Source organism: Camelus dromedarius, unplaced genomic scaffold (assembly GCF_036321535.1).
Source record: "Camelus dromedarius isolate mCamDro1 unplaced genomic scaffold, mCamDro1.pat HAP1_SCAFFOLD_114, whole genome shotgun sequence".
In the NCBI taxonomy this organism is placed as follows: Eukaryota; Metazoa; Chordata; class Mammalia; order Artiodactyla; family Camelidae; genus Camelus; species Camelus dromedarius.
In genome coordinates this window covers 8,370,008-8,389,895 of record NW_026989787.1, presented here as the reverse complement: position 1 = coordinate 8,389,895, position 19,888 = coordinate 8,370,008, and the positions used below count along the sequence as shown (strand labels likewise).

Below are 19,888 nucleotides of genomic sequence, written 5' to 3'. Positions count from 1 at the left end.
AGGAATGCAGACCTGAAAACATATAGAAGCTTCATTTCCAGTAGAGGAAGTGCCTTGTGCCCTTTCAGAACTGTGAGATTAGCGTAATAAAAATGAGGTTCTACTAACTGAAATAGTATGGTGTGTTCATTACAACAAAGGGAACACCAGCAATTTGAGATATAAAAGACAACACACACAGGAACAGGGCATGGCATCAAGGTCTAGGGAAAATTGTCCTCTCAGAAATGCCATGGAATTGCTTACACGAAATACTCTAAAGTTTTCATAAATCCAATCCCTATAAGTCTATACTACATACCTGCTAGTACTTGAAGAGTAGAGAAAAAGAAGTATATTAAAAAACAACAGGAAGTGCCATTTTCTGTTCCAAAGTGATTGAAGGACCAAAAAATAAGTTTCAAACAAATAGACGGCAAAACGCTACCAGAGAAAGCACTGAAAATGGAAGTGAGGAAAACACTGATGAACAGCAGGGCCTCTGAATAACAAAAGGCAGAATACCAGAAAAGGGGAAGAGAAAGTCTAAAGAAGAACACAATAATGAGAGAAAACACAATGGGTGAGATAATAACTGGGCTAAAGTCAGTCCTAAGCAGACTACAAAATGCAGAGGGACTCGTGAATGACTGTGCTGACAGGGGAACAGAAATCAACCGATCAGAAGAAGACACAGAAAAGCAAGTACAAACCAAGGCAAACATCGCTGTTGAATCATGGGTTAAGACAAAGCAGGAAAGAATAGGACTCATAGAAGTCCCAAATGGAAAAGCAAGAGAAAAAATAAAAATTCTGAAAAGGAATTTGTACAAAAATCAGAATGAAAGTTGCTGAAAGCCAAGAAAGGATCATCTATACGAATTCAGGAAGTACACAGTGTCCAAAAGAGGTGGAATACCAATAGACCAACAAGGAGCTGAAGAATCCAAATAAACAAATTTCATGATCATCCCAGTGATGTAAAATGCACCTTGAGGAAAGCAAATTAGTCACAACAGAACCTCCAGAGGGGTTTCAGCTGATATCTGGGCAGAAATTTTGCTGCACGGGGAGAATTGCGAGGACATAGACCATATCCTGAATGAGAAAAAGCTACAATATAGGGTACCCTATGCCAAATGACCGCCGTTTATAACAACGGCAGAGCTAGGGAATTTCACTGACCATCAAACCTTAAAAGAATTCAGCAGTTTGAGACTGATCCTAAAACAAAAAATGAGAATCCTTCCCCGAGTAGGAAAGTAGCATGATGAAATGGAAATAACAAAACCATTATTGCAAATGCAAGAAGAGCCTGAGTTGCAAAGAAGTAAGAAGAAGAAGGCAAGGAGGACACCAAAATCCTAAAGATGGGAGAGGGTAGCAGGAAATCATAGGAGATTTTAAGCAGTGTCTTAAGTGAATCAGCTTACATGACAATCTGAAGCAAAAGGAGAGATGCATGGCCTAATGTGTTTGCAAAATAAACAATCAGACAAACAAACAAACACCAAAAGGTTACAGTTGGCTGGCATATACCAAACAACCATGATTATTAAAAACAAAATACTCAAAGTGATGTCAAGGATCATTCAGTACGCATCGACCCAGTATCGCGGCTAGCATGTACTCAAAACTATTCTATTCAGAACACAGACGCGTGCATTACTATTCATAGATACTGATCCAGAAGTGCATATCTTGACCCAAACCAAATGACGGTTTTCAACAACAGGGGTCATAGAAAAGGATATAGACTTACAAGAATTCCAACAGGATGAATGACTGCCATATTCTAACCTAGGAAGAGAAGAAATGGCATAAGACTAAAACAAAGACAAGTAGCTCTACAAAACTGTACTAAGAGCAAAAGAGACAGACAGGAAATTGCACGTTGGGATTGGTTACATTTCTAGGAATTTCAGCCCCCATGAATCAAATGGATCCATATCCTGAGAGTGTGGGTGTTTCAGCAGAAAGCAACATACGGATATGTAATCTGGGTGAATGGATATTACACAAACATGAGTTACCTGGAGTGGGTCTCTTTGTACTGTGAACTGTTAGAAAGTTTATAGAGCTGTCAATCGATAAACTGAACATGGACACACTTCCCTCCGTTTTTACTGTGTATACAGATCTGAAAAAAAGGAAAGAGGGAAGAGAAAAGACCATGGGACCCTTGTTGATATAATCACATTTCACTTAGGAACCTTTCGTCTCAAGCAGCCTCTCCCCCAACACTGACTTAATGCATCAACCACTGTGAATCTCACTTACCGGTTGGATTCCAGGTAGAATGCTGGTGTGTACCATGAGGCTTGTTGCGGCTGGTGGATCCAATGTAACTGGGCAGAATTCTGTTGGTGGATCTGTGTGATGGAGGGGCTGCCGCCCTATGTGGAGATTGGCTTAAGTCTTTGGTTCGGGAAGCTGTGTAAGTTGGAGATACTGTTGCTGCCCAAAGACCTGAGTTCACGGGTCAGTTTCCAGAATCTGAAAGGGCATACAGTGGAAGAACTACCTGTCATCAGATTAATGCTGAGGCTCCGAGGTACGTTCAGACTTGCCCATTCTTGTTGACGTCGACTTTATTGGAGACAAGAAGAGAAGTTGGAAGAAAAGCTGGCTGCATGGACTGAGGAGACGTGCGAACACATTGATGAGAGTTGTTCTGCTACAGTGAAGAATATAGTCATGGAGACATCTCTAGAGCATACCAGGGTCGAAAGAAATTCATGAGAGCTAATGAACCACGCTGATACTGGCAGAAACATACTGAGTGTGAACTTGTACTTGAGAAATTTACTCGATTCTCTGCTCCAAGAATGGGTCCATGATTACTGATGTCTAAAAGAGAAGAGATGGCAGAGATGATAAAAGCGCTCATGTTATTGGAAGAGTTCATGAGAATCCACACATCCCAAGGGGCAGTTATGAATCATTCATACCAAAATGCACCAAGCCCAAGTAAGCCGATTCCCAGGTTTGTGCATAGCTATCAATCACATGCTCTTCCTTCCACACCACTCAGACATCCATTTCAAAGGATCAGAACCTGAGCTGCAATGAATCCAGTATTAGGAGAGCAATCCCCTCCTAGAATCAGAGTACCTCCTCTTTCACACTCGGTTAAAAGTGAACTCCTTAAAGGTCAAATACTCTCGACTAAAATAGATAAGAATTGAACACTTAGCTCACACAAAGGAATGATGACCTTGCCGTAGATTCAGGAAATGCTGGGATTATGTATTCTCTGGGCTGAAAGGAGTGTGGTAAGTGAGTGGAATATTTGACTGAACTTGAACATGTATTTGGCCTCAGTTTTTCAAGACAGTACAGGAAAATATTAGAAGTCAGATAGTGAACTGAACTGTAAAAGTCGCCAAACACATTAAAGACACAGGTTATGTGGACCGTCTTTCACTTCCGTCAAGCCCCGGGTGCACTATATCTTGGATGTGCAGACTTGGTTGTGTTAAATTGCTTTATCCAACATGATCAGATGATTAAGCGTTCTCAGCACTGATAGAAGAACACCTGGTTCTCTATAGCCTAGCATAGCTACAGCAGGTTTCTCAAAGTTAAATGCCTCTAGGTGCTTTTGGAATCAAGCCTAAATATATATATTCTGTGCAGATTTTCTTGTATATTCCTAGAGAGGAATGTTACCCCTTGAAATGCTAACATTGCCTAGTATGTGTCATTGGGAGTAAAGGGCACCAGGTGCACAAGGGAAACACAGGTTGGGGGTTATTTCATGGTTCCAATAGGTATTTAATGGTTCCTATTGTTGTTGGATTCTTAAAGAGAAAAGAGTTGGCATGTCCCCTTCAAACTTTTGGACTGCTATTTTACATTGAGTCTGCCTGGTTTTTCCTTAGAGCTGACAAAATGTTACAAAAATTGAAAAGTCTGGCTTCTAGGTTGATGAGGTAATTTTCAAAAACTAACTTCACTTTCATATAAATCCCAAAACACGTAAATTAATACTATTAAACTTCTTAAAGACTGCAACTGCCTTGTCAACATAATGTCAAAGCTGGAGTCATCGGACAATCCCTCCGACCATGGCTGTAAAGAAAACGGAGCTAAACAAATATCCAATTCCTGTGAATTATTTGTGAAAAGTGTTGATTTATCGATGTCCAGTAGGCAGAGAACCAGTGCAAACTGCTCTCACTAGCTCCCATACACAAAACTTTGTAAACATCCACTCACCCAGGCCTTGGCATAGGACAATTGCCTAAGAGTGGTCTGTTAATTCCAAAGACAGGATGAGGCCTCAAAAAAAAGGAAGCAGGAAATGGCACATTTGAGAAAGGAAACCGGTGCAGGATCTGACCTCTGGTATTGTAGCATCAAAGGTGAAACTCTGTTTTCCTTGGAAGCACATTCTCAAGCGGGCAGCAGGCATGGGATTGAAGGTGATGCGCTGAGTATTAGCAGAGTGCACAGAAGATGCTTGGCTGACAGAACTCAAAGAAATCAGCTCAAAATATCCCCACAATTGAATCTGAGACCAAGATCCGAGCTGCCAAATCTGAGCTAGCAGAGGCAGCGGTAAAAGAGGGATAGGGCTACGGATGATGGCACACGCAGAACTCAGGGATTTAGAGTGCGTTGTGGGTATTGTTGGGTACTTTCAAGAGAGCAAACATAACTGTGATCTCAGTGAGACAGCAACCGCACTGGTGCGTGAGGTTGAGTTTATCGATATGTCCTATGGCCACATCCACTGCATCTGCAGGACAAGGGTCCAATTTGACATTTTGCCAATAGAGAACGTGTGGGGCTCAATCAGAGGAATCATGCATCTGGACTGAGGGTTCCAGGGGTCGTTGGGTTTGAAATCAGTATTAAAAGATTTAGGATCTGCTACATTCATAACCTGGATTGGGAATACTGTCTGGTTTGAGGCAGAGGATACGGAACAGCTCTGTGGTTGCCATCGTGAACCCATGACTCAAGAATGAGAGAACAAGGAAGAGTGGTCAAAGTCCACAGCATGAGAAGATGAAGAATTACTTACAGCATTATCACCCAAATGCGGAAGCTACATTTTAGATGGCACTGACAGAGTACTGCACCGAGGACACATAGGTCGGTCTGCGGGATAATCCCAGCAGGCCCTGAAGTGTGACATCCATACATATGCTTCCAATGGTGTTTCGGTAGACAGAGAAGCTCTGGGAAGAACTGGTAACATTGGGACATTCCCATGGCATTAGAAAGTACAAGTGCACTCTCTGTTGGCTGTTTTGGAGATATTTCAAAATGACATACAGAAGAATTCAGAGCTGAAAACCTATAGAAGCTTCATTCCCACTAGAGGAAGAGCACTGTGCCCTTTCAGAATTGTGAGATTAGTGTAATAAAAATGAGGTTCTACTAACTGAAAGAGTATGGTGTGTTCATCACAACAAAGGCAACACCAGGATTTAGAGATATACCAGACAACACACACAGGAACATGGTAGGGCATCAAGGTCTAAGGAAAATTTTCCTCACAGAAATACCTGGAATTGCATACACCAAAGAGTCTAAAGATTGCACTTAACCAAGCCCTATAAGTCTATATTTGATACATGAAATTACTTGAAATGTAGAGTAAAAAAGTATAGTAAAATCAACAGGATGTAACATTTTCAGTTCTAAGGAGATTGAAGGCCCAAAAAATAAGCTTTCACACAACTAGACTGCAAAACGTTACCAGAGAATGCTCTGAAAATAGATGTGAGGAAAACACTGATGAACAACTGTGCCTCAGAATCACAAAAGGCAGAATACCATAAAAGGGGAAGTGAAAGTCTAAAGAAGAAAATAATAAAAACAGAAAAGACAATGGTGCGATAAAAACTGGGCTAAGTCAATCCTAAGCAGACTACATAATGCAGAGGGACTCGTGAATGACTGTGAGGACAGGGGAACAGAAATCCCTCGATCAGAAGAAGGAACAGAACAGCAAGTGCAAACCAAAGGTAACATCACTGTTGAATCCTGGGTTAAGAGAAAGCAGGATTAGAATAGGACTCATAGGATTCCCAAATGGAAAAGCAAGAGATAAAATAAAAAATTCTGAAAAGGAATATGTAGAAAAATCAGAATGAAACTTGCTGAAAGCCAAGAAAGTATCGTCTATACGAATTCAGGAAGTACACAGCGTCCAAAAGAGGTGGAATACCAATAGACCAACAAGCAGCTGTAGAATTCAAATAAAAAAAGTATATGATCATCCCAGTGATGTAAAATGCACCTTGAGGAAAGCAACTTAGTCACAACAGAACCTCCAGAGGGGTTTCAGCTGATATCACGGCAGAAATTTTGCAGCACTGGGAGGAGTGCCAGGACATAGACCATATCCTGAATGAGAAAAAGCTGCAATCTAGGGTAGCCTATGCCAAATGACCGCCGTTTATTACAACGGCAGAGCTAGGGAATTTCACTGACCAGCAAACCTGAAAAGAATTCAGCAGTTTGAGACTGATCCTAAAACAAAAATTTAGAATCCTACCCTGAGTAGAAAAGTAGCAAGATGAAATGGAAATATCGAAACCATTATTGCAAATGCAAGAAGAGCCTGAGTTGCAAAGCAGTAAGAAGAAGAAGGCAAGGAGGACATCAAAAGCCTAAAGATGGGAGAAGGTAGCAGGAAATCATAGGTGATTTTAAGCACTATCTTTAGTGAATCAGCTTACATGACTGTCTGAAGCAAAAGGAGAGATGCATGGCCTCATGTGTTTGCAAAACATACAAACAATCAGGCAAACAAACAAAAACCAAAAGGTTACAGTTGGCTGACATATACCAAAAAACCATGAATATTGAAAACAATATACTCAAAGTGATGTCAAGGATCATTCAGCACGCATCGACCCAGTATCGCGGCTAGCATGTACTCAAAACATTTGTATTCAGAAAACAGATGCGTGCATTACTATTCATAGATACTGATCCAGAAGTGCATATCGTGACCCAAAAAAATGACGGTTTTGAATATGTGTGGGTCATAGAACGGGATATAGTATTATAAGTCTTCCAACAGGATGAATGAATGCCATATACTACGCTTCATAGGGAAGAAATGGCATAAGCCTTTAACAAAGACAAGTAGCTCTGCGAAATTGTACTATGTGCAAAAGAGACAGACAGGAAAGTGCACGTTGGGATTGGTTACATTTCTAGGAATTTCAGCCCCCATGAATCAAATGGATCCATATCCTGAGAGTGTGGGTGTTTCAGCAGAAAGCAACATACGGATATGTAATCTGGATGAATGGATATTACACAAACATGAGTTTCCTGGAGTGGGTCTCTATGTACTGTGAACTGTTAGAAAGTTTATAGAGCTGTCAATCGATAAACTGAACATGGACACACTTCCCTCCGTTTTTACTGTGTATACAGATCTGAAAAAAAGGAAAGAGGGAAGAGAAAAGACCATGGGACCCTTGTTGATATAATCACATTTCACTTAGGAACCTCTCGTCTAAAGCAGCCTCTCCCCCAACACTGACTTAATGCATCAACCACTGTGAATCTCACTTACCGGTTGGATTCCAGGTAGAATGCTGGTGTGTACCATGAGGCTTGTTGCGGCTGGTGGATCCAATGTAACTGGGCAGAATTCTGTTGGTGGATCAGTATGATGGAGGGGCTGCCGCCCTATGTGGAGATTGGCTTAAGTCTTTGGTTCGGGAAGCTGTGTAAGTTGGAGATACTGTTGCTGCCCAAAGACCTGAGTTCACGGGTCAGTTTCCAGAATCTGAAAGGGCATACAGTGGAAGAACTACCTGTCATCAGATTAATGCTGAGGCTCCGAGGTACGTTCAGACTTGCCCATTCTTGTTGACGTCGACTTTATTGGAGACAAGAAGAGAAGTTGGAAGAAAAGCTGGCTGCATGGACTGAGGAGACGTGCGAACACATTGATGAGAGTTGTTCTGCTACAGTGAAGAATATAGTCATGGAGACATCTCTAGAGCATACCAGGGTCGAAAGAAATTCATGAGAGCTAATGAACCACGCTGATACTGGCAGAAACATACTGAGTGTGAACTTGTACTTGAGAAATTTACTCGATTCTCTGCTCCAAGAATGGGTCCATGATTACTGATGTCTAAAAGAGAAGAGATGGCAGAGATGATAAAAGCGCTCATGTTATTGGAAGAGTTCATGAGAATCCACACATCCCAAGGGGCAGTTATGAATCATTCATACCAAAATGCACCAAGCCCAAGTAAGCCGATTCCCAGGTTTGTGCATAGCTATCAATCACATGCTCTTCCTTCCACACCACTCAGACATCCATTTCAAAGGATCAGAACCTGAGCTGCAATGAATCCAGTATTAGGAGAGCAATCCCCTCCTAGAATCAGAGTACCTCCTCTTTCACACTCGGTTAAAAGTGAACTCCTTAAAGGTCAAATACTCTCGACTAAAATAGATAAGAATTGAACACTTAGCTCACACAAAGGAATGATGACCTTGCCGTAGATTCAGGAAATGCTGGGATTATGTATTCTCTGGGCTGAAAGGAGTGTGGTAAGTGAGTGGAATATTTGACTGAACTTGAACATGTATTTGGCCTCAGTTTTTCAAGACAGTACAGGAAAATATTAGAAGTCAGATAGTGAACTGAACTGTAAAAGTCGCCAAACACATTAAAGACACAGGTTATGTGGACCGTCTTTCACTTCCGTCAAGCCCCGGGTGCACTATATCTTGGATGTGCAGACTTGGTTGTGTTAAATTGCTTTATCCAACATGATCAGATGATTAAGCGTTCTCAGCACTGATAGAAGAACACCTGGTTCTCTATAGCCTAGCATAGCTACAGCAGGTTTCTCAAAGTTAAATGCCTCTAGGTGCTTTTGGAATCAAGCCTAAATATATATATTCTGTGCAGATTTTCTTGTATATTCCTAGAGAGGAATGTTACCCCTTGAAATGCTAACATTGCCTAGTATGTGTCATTGGGAGTAAAGGGCACCAGGTGCACAAGGGAAACACAGGTTGGGGGTTATTTCATGGTTCCAATAGGTATTTAATGGTTCCTATTGTTGTTGGATGCTTAAAGAGAAAAGAGTTGGCATGTCCCCTTCAAACTTTTGGACTGCTATTTTACATTGAGTCTGCCTGGTTTTTCCTTAGAGCTGACAAAATGTTACAAAAATTGAAAAGTCTGGCTTCTAGGTTGATGAGGTAATTTTCAAAAACTAACTTCACTTTCATATAAATCCCAAAACACGTAAATTAATACTATTAAACTTCTTAAAGACTGCAACTGCCTTGTCAACATAATGTCAAAGCTGGAGTCATCGGACAATCCCTCCGACCATGGCTGTAAAGAAAACGGAGCTAAACAAATATCCAATTCCTGTGAATTATTTGTGAAGAGTGTTGATTTATCGATGTCCAGTAGGCAGAGAACCAGTGCAAACTGCTCTCACTAGCTCCCATACACAAAACTTTGTAAACATCCACTCACCCAGGCCTTGGCATAGGACAATTGCCTAAGAGTGGTCTGTTAATTCCAAAGACAGGATGAGGCCTCAAAAAAAAGGAAGCAGGAAATGGCACATTTGAGAAAGGAAACCGGTGCAGGATCTGACCTCTGGTATTGTAGCATCAAAGGTGAAACTCTGTTTTCCTTGGAAGCACATTCTCAAGCGGGCAGCAGGCATGGGATTGAAGGTGATGCGCTGAGTATTAGCAGAGTGCACAGAAGATGCTTGGCTGACAGAACTCAAAGAAATCAGCTCAAAATATCCCCACAATTGAATCTGAGACCAAGATCCGAGCTGCCAAATCTGAGCTAGCAGAGGCAGCGGTAAAAGAGGGATAGGGCTACGGATGATGGCACACGCAGAACTCAGGGATTTAGAGTGCGTTGTGGGTATTGTTGGGTACTTTCAAGAGAGCAAACATAACTGTGATCTCAGTGAGACAGCAACCGCACTGGTGCGTGAGGTTGAGTTTATCGATATGTCCTATGGCCACATCCACTGCATCTGCAGGACAAGGGTCCAATTTGACATTTTGCCAATAGAGAACGTGTGGGGCTCAATCAGAGGAATCATGCATCTGGACTGAGGGTTCCAGGGGTCGTTGGGTTTGAAATCAGTATTAAAAGATTTAGGATCTGCTACATTCATAACCTGGATTGGGAATACTGTCTGGTTTGAGGCAGAGGATACGGAACAGCTCTGTGGTTGCCATCGTGAACCCATGACTCAAGAATGAGAGAGCAAGGAAGAGTGGTCAAAGTCCACAGCATGAGAAGATGAAGCATTACTTACAGCATTATCACCCAAATGCGGAAGCTACATTTTGGACGGCACTGACAGAGTACTGCACCGAGGACACATAGGTCGGTCTGCGGGATAATCCCAGCAGGCCCTGAAGTGTGACATCCATACATATGCTTCCACTGGTGTTTCGGTAGACAGAGAAGCTCTGGGAAGAACTGGTAACATTGGGACATTCCCATGGCATTAGAAAGTACAAGTGCACTCTCTGTTGGCTGTTTTGGAGATATTTCAAAATGACATACAGAAGAATTCAGAGCTGAAAACCTATAGAAGCTTCATTCCCACTAGAGGAAGAGCACTGTGCCCTTTCAGAATTGTGAGATTAGTGTAATAAAAATGAGGTTCTACTAACTGAAAGAGTATGGTGTGTTCATCACAACAAAGGCAACACCAGGATTTAGAGATATACCAGACAACACACACAGGAACATGGTAGGGCATCAAGGTCTAAGGAAAATTTTCCTCACAGAAATACCTGGAATTGCATACACCAAAGAGTCTAAAGATTGCACTTAACCAAGCCCTATAAGTCTATATTTGATACATGAAATTACTTGAAATGTAGAGTAAAAAAGTATAGTAAAATCAACAGGATGTACCATTTTCAGTTCCAAGGAGATTGAAGGCCCAAAAAATAAGCTTTCACACAACTAGACTGCAAAACGTTACCAGAGAATGCTCTGAAAATAGATGTGAGGAAAACACTGATGAACAACTGTGCCTCAGAATCACAAAAGACAGAATACCATAAAAGGGGAAGTGAAAGTCTAAAGAAGAAAATAATAAAAACAGAAAAGACAATGGATGCGATAAAAACTGGGCTAAGTCAATCCTAAGCAGACTACATAATGCAGAGGGACTCGTGAATGACTGTGAGGACAGGGGAACAGAAATCCCTCGATCAGAAGAAGGAACAGAACAGCAAGTGCAAACCAAAGGTAACATCACTGTTGAATCCTGGGTTAAGAGAAAGCAGGATTAGAATAGGACTCATAGGATTCCCAAATGGAAAAGCAAGAGATAAAATAAAAAATTCTGAAAAGGAATATGTAGAAAAATCAGAATGAAACTTGCTGAAAGCCAAGAAAGTATCGTCTATACGAATTCAGGAAGTACACAGCGTCCAAAAGAGGTGGAATACCAATAGACCAACAAGCAGCTGTAGAATTCAAATAAAAAAAGTATATGATCATCCCAGTGATGTAAAATGCACCTTGAGGAAAGCAACTTAGTCACAACAGAACCTCCAGAGGGGTTTCAGCTGATATCACGGCAGAAATTTTGCAGCACTGGGAGGAGTGCCAGGACATAGACCATATCCTGAATGAGAAAAAGCTGCAATCTAGGGTAGCCTATGCCAAATGACCGCCGTTTATTACAACGGCAGAGCTAGGGAATTTCACTGACCAGCAAACCTGAAAAGAATTCAGCAGTTTGAGACTGATCCTAAAACAAAAATTTAGAATCCTACCCTGAGTAGAAAAGTAGCAAGATGAAATGGAAATATCGAAACCATTATTGCAAATGCAAGAAGAGCCTGAGTTGCAAAGCAGTAAGAAGAAGAAGGCAAGGAGGACATCAAAAGCCTAAAGATGGGAGAAGGTAGCAGGAAATCATAGGTGATTTTAAGCACTATCTTTAGTGAATCAGCTTACATGACTGTCTGAAGCAAAAGGAGAGATGCATGGCCTCATGTGTTTGCAAAACATACAAACAATCAGGCAAACAAACAAAAACCAAAAGGTTACAGTTGGCTGACATATACCAAAAAACCATGAATATTGAAAACAATATACTCAAAGTGATGTCAAGGATCATTCAGCACGCATCGACCCAGTATCGTGGCTAGCATGTACTCAAAACATTTGTATTCAGAAAACAGATGCGTGCATTACTATTCATAGATACTGATCCAGAAGTGCATATCGTGACCCAAAAAAATGACGGTTTTGAATATGTGTGGGTCATAGAACGGGATATAGTATTATAAGTCTTCCAACAGGATGAATGAATGCCATATACTACGCTTCATAGGGAAGAAATGGCATAAGCCTTTAACAAAGACAAGTAGCTCTGCGAAATTGTACTATGTGCAAAAGAGACAGACAGGAAAGTGCACGTTGGGATTGGTTACATTTCTAGGAATTTCAGCCCCCATGAATCAAATGGATCCATATCCTGAGAGTGTGGGTGTTTCAGCAGAAAGCAACATACGGATATGTAATCTGGATGAATGGATATTACACAAACATGAGTTTCCTGGAGTGGGTCTCTATGTACTGTGAACTGTTAGAAAGTTTATAGAGCTGTCAATCGATAAACTGAACATGGACACACTTCCCTCCGTTTTTACTGTGTATACAGATCTGAAAAAAAGGAAAGAGGGAAGAGAAAAGACCATGGGACCCTTGTTGATATAATCACATTTCACTTAGGAACCTCTCGTCTAAAGCAGCCTCTCCCCCAACACTGACTTAATGCATCAACCACTGTGAATCTCACTTACCGGTTGGATTCCAGGTAGAATGCTGGTGTGTACCATGAGGCTTGTTGCGGCTGGTGGATCCAATGTAACTGGGCAGAATTCTGTTGGTGGATCAGTATGATGGAGGGGCTGCCGCCCTATGTGGAGATTGGCTTAAGTCTTTGGTTCGGGAAGCTGTGTAAGTTGGAGATACTGTTGCTGCCCAAAGACCTGAGTTCACGGGTCAGTTTCCAGAATCTGAAAGGGCATACAGTGGAAGAACTACCTGTCATCAGATTAATGCTGAGGCTCCGAGGTACGTTCAGACTTGCCCATTCTTGTTGACGTCGACTTTATTGGAGACAAGAAGAGAAGTTGGAAGAAAAGCTGGCTGCATGGACTGAGGAGATGTGCGAACACATTGATGAGAGTTGTTCTGCTACAGTGAAGAATATAGTCATGGAGACATCTCTAGAGCATACCAGGGTCGAAAGAAATTCATGAGAGCTAATGAACCACGCTGATACTGGCAGAAACATACTGAGTGTGAACTTGTACTTGAGAAATTTACTCGATTCTCTGCTCCAAGAATGGGTCCATGATTACTGATGTCTAAAAGAGAAGAGATGGCAGAGATGATAAAAGCGCTCATGTTATTGGAAGAGTTCATGAGAATCCACACATCCCAAGGGGCAGTTATGAATCATTCATACCAAAATGCACCAAGCCCAAGTAAGCCGATTCCCAGGTTTGTGCATAGCTATCAATCACATGCTCTTCCTTCCACACCACTCAGACATCCATTTCAAAGGATCAGAACCTGAGCTGCAATGAATCCAGTATTAGGAGAGCAATCCCCTCCTAGAATCAGAGTACCTCCTCTTTCACACTCGGTTAAAAGTGAACTCCTTAAAGGTCAAATACTCTCGACTAAAATAGATAAGAATTGAACACTTAGCTCACACAAAGGAATGATGACCTTGCCGTAGATTCAGGAAATGCTGGGATTATGTATTCTCTGGGCTGAAAGGAGTGTGGTAAGTGAGTGGAATATTTGACTGAACTTGAACATGTATTTGGCCTCAGTTTTTCAAGACAGTACAGGAAAATATTAGAAGTCAGATAGTGAACTGAACTGTAAAAGTCGCCAAACACATTAAAGACACAGGTTATGTGGACCGTCTTTCACTTCCGTCAAGCCCCGGGTGCACTATATCTTGGATGTGCAGACTTGGTTGTGTTAAATTGCTTTATCCAACATGATCAGATGATTAAGCGTTCTCAGCACTGATAGAAGAACACCTGGTTCTCTATAGCCTAGCATAGCTACAGCAGGTTTCTCAAAGTTAAATGCCTCTAGGTGCTTTTGGAATCAAGCCTAAATATATATATTCTGTGCAGATTTTCTTGTATATTCCTAGAGAGGAATGTTACCCCTTGAAATGCTAACATTGCCTAGTATGTGTCATTGGGAGTAAAGGGCACCAGGTGCACAAGGGAAACACAGGTTGGGGGTTATTTCATGGTTCCAATAGGTATTTAATGGTTCCTATTGTTGTTGGATGCTTAAAGAGAAAAGAGTTGGCATGTCCCCTTCAAACTTTTGGACTGCTATTTTACATTGAGTCTGCCTGGTTTTTCCTTAGAGCTGACAAAATGTTACAAAAATTGAAAAGTCTGGCTTCTAGGTTGATGAGGTAATTTTCAAAAACTAACTTCACTTTCATATAAATCCCAAAACACGTAAATTAATACTATTAAACTTCTTAAAGACTGCAACTGCCTTGTCAACATAATGTCAAAGCTGGAGTCATCGGACAATCCCTCCGACCATGGCTGTAAAGAAAACGGAGCTAAACAAATATCCAATTCCTGTGAATTATTTGTGAAAAGTGTTGATTTATCGATGTCCAGTAGGCAGAGAACCAGTGCAAACTGCTCTCACTAGCTCCCATACACAAAACTTTGTAAACATCCACTCACCCAGGCCTTGGCATAGGACAATTGCCTAAGAGTGGTCTGTTAATTCCAAAGACAGGATGAGGCCTCAAAAAAAAGGAAGCAGGAAATGGCACATTTGAGAAAGGAAACCGGTGCAGGATCTGACCTCTGGTATTGTAGCATCAAAGGTGAAACTCTGTTTTCCTTGGAAGCACATTCTCAAGCGGGCAGCAGGCATGGGATTGAAGGTGATGCGCTGAGTATTAGCAGAGTGCACAGAAGATGCTTGGCTGACAGAACTCAAAGAAATCAGCTCAAAATATCCCCACAATTGAATCTGAGACCAAGATCCGAGCTGCCAAATCTGAGCTAGCAGAGGCAGCGGTAAAAGAGGGATAGGGCTACGGATGATGGCACACGCAGAACTCAGGGATTTAGAGTGCGTTGTGGGTATTGTTGGGTACTTTCAAGAGAGCAAACATAACTGTGACCTCAGTGAGACAGCAACCGCACTGGTGCGTGAGGTTGAGTTTATCGATATGTCCTATGGCCACATCCACTGCATCTGCAGGACAAGGGTCCAATTTGACATTTTGCCAATAGAGAACGTGTGGGGCTCAATCAGAGGAATCATGCATCTGGACTGAGGGTTCCAGGGGTCGTTGGGTTTGAAATCAGTATTAAAAGATTTAGGATCTGGTACATTCATAACCTGGATTGGGAATACTGTCTGGTTTGAGGCAGAGGATACGGAACAGCTCTGTGGTTGCCATCGTGAACCCATGACTCAAGAATGAGAGAGCAAGGAAGAGTGGTCAAAGTCCACAGCATGAGAAGATGAAGCATTACTTACAGCATTATCACCCAAATGCGGAAGCTACATTTTGGACGGCACTGACAGAGTACTGCACCGAGGACACATAGGTCGGTCTGCGGGATAATCCCAGCAGGCCCTGAAGTGTGACATCCATACATATGCTTCCACTGGTGTTTCGGTAGACAGAGAAGCTCTGGGAAGAACTGGTAACATTGGGACATTCCCATGGCATTAGAAAGTACAAGTGCACTCTCTGTTGGCTGTTTTGGAGATATTTCAAAATGACATACAGAAGAATTCAGAGCTGAAAACCTATAGAAGCTTCATTCCCACTAGAGGAAGAGCACTGTGCCCTTTCAGAATTGTGAGATTAGTGTAATAAAAATGAGGTTCTACTAACTGAAAGAGTATGGTGTGTTCATCACAACAAAGGCAACACCAGGATTTAGAGATATACCAGACAACACACACAGGAACATGGTAGGGCATCAAGGTCTAGGGAAAATTTTCCTCACAGAAATACCATGGAATTGCATACACCAAAGAGTCTAAAGATTGCACTTAACCAAGCCCTATAAGTCTATATTTGATACATGAAATTACTTGAAATGTAGAGTAAAAAAGTATAGTAAAATCAACAGGATGTACCATTTTCAGTTCCAAGGAGATTGAAGGCCCAAAAAATAAGCTTTCACACAACTAGACTGCAAAACGTTACCAGAGCATGCTCTGAAAATAGATGTGAGGAAAACACTGATGAACAACTGTGCCTCAGAATCACAAAAGGCAGAATACCATAAAAGGGGAAGTGAAAGTCTAAAGAAGAAAATAATAAAAACAGAAAAGACAATGGATGCGATAAAAACTGGGCTAAGTCAATCCTAAGCAGACTACATAATGCAGAGTGACTCGTGAATGACTGTGAGGACAGGGGAACAGAAATCCCTCGATCAGAAGAAGGAACAGGACAGCAAGTGCAAACCAAAGGTAACATCACTGTTGAATCCTGGGTTAAGAGAAAGCAGGATTAGAATAGGACTCATAGGATTCCCAAATGGAAAAGCAAGAGATAAAATAAAAAATTCTGAAAAGGAATATGTAGAAAAATCAGAATGAAACTTGCTGAAAGCCAAGAAAGTATCTTCTATACGAATTCAGGAAGTACACAGCGTCCAAAAGAGGTGGAATACCAATAGACCAACAAGCAGCTGTAGAATTCAAATAAAAAAAGTATATGATCATCCCAGTGATGTAAAATGCACCTTGAGGAAAGCAACTTAGTCACAACAGAACCTCCAGAGGGGTTTCAGCTGATATCACGGCAGAAATTTTGCAGCACTGGGAGGAGTGCCAGGACATAGACCATATCCTGAATGAGAAAAAGCTGCAATCTAGGGTAGCCTATGCCAAATGACCGCCGTTTATTACAACGGCAGAGCTAGGGAATTTCACTGACCAGCAAACCTGAAAAGAATTCAGCAGTTTGAGACTGATCCTAAAACAAAAATTTAGAATCCTACCCTGAGTAGAAAAGTAGCAAGATGAAATGGAAATATCGAAACCATTATTGCAAATGCAAGAAGAGCCTGAGTTGCAAAGCAGTAAGAAGAAGAAGGCAAGGAGGACATCAAAAGCCTAAAGATGGGAGAAGGTAGCAGGAAATCATAGGTGATTTTAAGCACTATCTTTAGTGAATCAGCTTACATGACTGTCTGAAGCAAAAGGAGAGATGCATGGCCTCATGTGTTTGCAAAACATACAAACAATCAGGCAAACAAACAAAAACCAAAAGGTTACAGTTGGCTGACATATACCAAAAAACCATGAATATTGAAAACAATATACTCAAAGTGATGTCAAGGATCATTCAGCACGCATCGACCCAGTATCGCGGCTAGCATGTACTCAAAACATTTGTATTCAGAAAACAGATGCGTGCATTACTATTCATAGATACTGATCCAGAAGTGCATATCGTGACCCAAAAAAATGACGGTTTTGAATATGTGTGGGTCATAGAATGGGATATAGTATTATAAGTCTTCCAACAGGATGAATGAATGCCATATACTACGCTTCGTAGGGAAGAAATGGCATAAGCCTTTAACAAAGACAAGTAGCTCTGCGAAATTGTACTATGTGCAAAAGAGACAGACAGGAAAGTGCACGTTGGGATTGGTTACATTTCTAGGAATTTCAGCCCCCATGAATCAAATGGATCCATATCCTGAGAGTGTGGGTGTTTCAGCAGAAAGCAACATACGGATATGTAATCTGGATGAATGGATATTACACAAACATGAGTTTCCTGGAGTGGGTCTCTATGTACTGTGAACTGTTAGAAAGTTTATAGAGCTGTCAATCGATAAACTGAACATGGACACACTTCCCTCCGTTTTTACTGTGTATACAGATCTGAAAAAAAGGAGAGGGAAGAGAAAAGACCATGGGACCCTTGTTGATATAATCACATTTCACTTAGGAACCTCTCGTCTAAAGCAGCCTCTCCCCCAACACTGACTTAATGCATCAACCACTGTGAATCTCACTTACCGGTTGGAATCCAGGTAGAATGCTGGTGTGTACCATGAGGCTTGTTGCGGCTGGTGGATCCAATGTAACTGGGCAGAATTCTGTTGGTGGATCAGTATGATGGAGGGGCTGCCGCCCTATGTGGAGATTGGCTTAAGTCTTTGGTTCGGGAAGCTGTGTAAGTTGGAGATACTGTTGCTGCCCAAAGACCTGAGTTCACGGGTCAGTTTCCAGAATCTGAAAGGGCATACAGTGGAAGAACTACCTGTCATCAGATTAATGCTGAGGCTCCGAGGTACGTTCAGACTTGCCCATTCTTGTTGACGTCGACTTTATTGGAGACAAGAAGAGAAGTTGGAAGAAAAGCTGGCTGCATGGACTGAGGAGACGTGCGAACACATTGATGAGAGTTGTTCTGCTACAGTGAAGAATATAGTCATGGAGACATCTCTAGAGCATACCAGGGTCGAAAGAAATTCATGAGAGCTAATGAACCACGCTGATACTGGCAGAAACATACTGAGTGTGAACTTGTACTTGAGAAATTTACTCGATTCTCTGCTCCAAGAATGGGTCCATGATTACTGATGTCTAAAAGAGAAGAGATGGCAGAGATGATAAAAGCGCTCATGTTATTGGAAGAGTTCATGAGAATCCACACATCCCAAGGGGCAGTTATGAATCATTCATACCAAAATGCACCAAGCCCAAGTAAGCCGATTCCCAGGTTTGTGCATAGCTATCAATCACATGCTCTTCCTTCCACACCACTCAGACATCCATTTCAAAGGATCAGAACCTGAGCTGCAATGAATCCAGTATTAGGAGAGCAATCCCCTCCTAGAATCAGAGTACCTCCTCTTTCACACTCGGTTAAAAGTGAACTCCTTAAAGGTCAAATACTCTCGACTAAAATAGATAAGAATTGAACACTTAGCTCACACAAAGGAATGATGACCTTGCCGTAGATTCAGGAAATGCTGGGATTATGTATTCTCTGGGCTGAAAGGAGTGTGGTAAGTGAGTGGAATATTTGACTGAACTTGAACATGTATTTGGCCTCAGTTTTTCAAGACAGTACAGGAAAATATTAGAAGTCAGATAGTGAACTGAACTGTAAAAGTCGCCAAACACATTAAAGACACAGGTTATGTGGACCGTCTTTCACTTCCGTCAAGCCCCGGGTGCACTATATCTTGGATGTGCAGACTTGGTTGTGTTAAATTGCTTTATCCAACATGATCAGATGATTAAGCGTTCTCAGCACTGATAGAAGAACACCTGGTTCTCTATAGCCTAGCATAGCTACAGCAGGTTTCTCAAAGTTAAATGCCTCTAGGTGCTTTTGGAATCAAGCCTAAATATATATATTCTGTGCAGATTTTCTTGTATATTCCTAGAGAGGAATGTTACCCCTTGAAATGCTAACATTGCCTAGTATGTGTCATTGGGAGTAAAGGGCACCAGGTGCACAAGGGAAACACAGGTTGGGGGTTATTTCATGGTTCCAATAGGTATTTAATGGTTCCTATTGTTGTTGGATGCTTAAAGAGAAAAGAGTTGGCATGTCCCCTTCAAACTTTTGGACTGCTATTTTACATTGAGTCTGCCTGGTTTTTCCTTAGAGCTGACAAAATGTTACAAAAATTGAAAAGTCTGGCTTCTAGGTTGATGAGGTAATTTTCAAAAACTAACTTCACTTTCATATAAATCCCAAAACACGTAAATTAATACTATTAAACTTCTTAAAGACTGCAACTGCCTTGTCAACATAATGTCAAAGCTGGAGTCATCGGACAATCCCTCCGACCATGGCTGTAAAGAAAACGGAGCTAAACAAAT

At 41.5% G+C, this 19,888-nt stretch overlaps 1 long non-coding RNA gene across 2 annotated transcripts; it reads right to left on the bottom strand.

The window, feature by feature from the left end:
• Nucleotides 1–1,739: 1,739 nt before the first annotated feature.
• Nucleotides 1,740–18,764, bottom strand: LOC135320746 (uncharacterized). Of its 2 annotated transcripts, XR_010380024.1 has the most exons (6): nucleotides 18,068–18,764; nucleotides 12,799–13,368; nucleotides 7,529–8,098; nucleotides 2,260–2,829; nucleotides 2,013–2,119; nucleotides 1,740–1,779 (listed from the first exon to the last, which is right to left on the bottom strand). It is a non-coding gene; the product is annotated as an uncharacterized LOC135320746 (long non-coding RNA). The 2 variants fall into 2 exon arrangements; XR_010380023.1 differs by lacking the exon at nucleotides 18,068–18,764 and having other exon boundaries at nucleotides 12,799–13,495.
• Nucleotides 18,765–19,888: the final 1,124 nt, after the last annotated feature.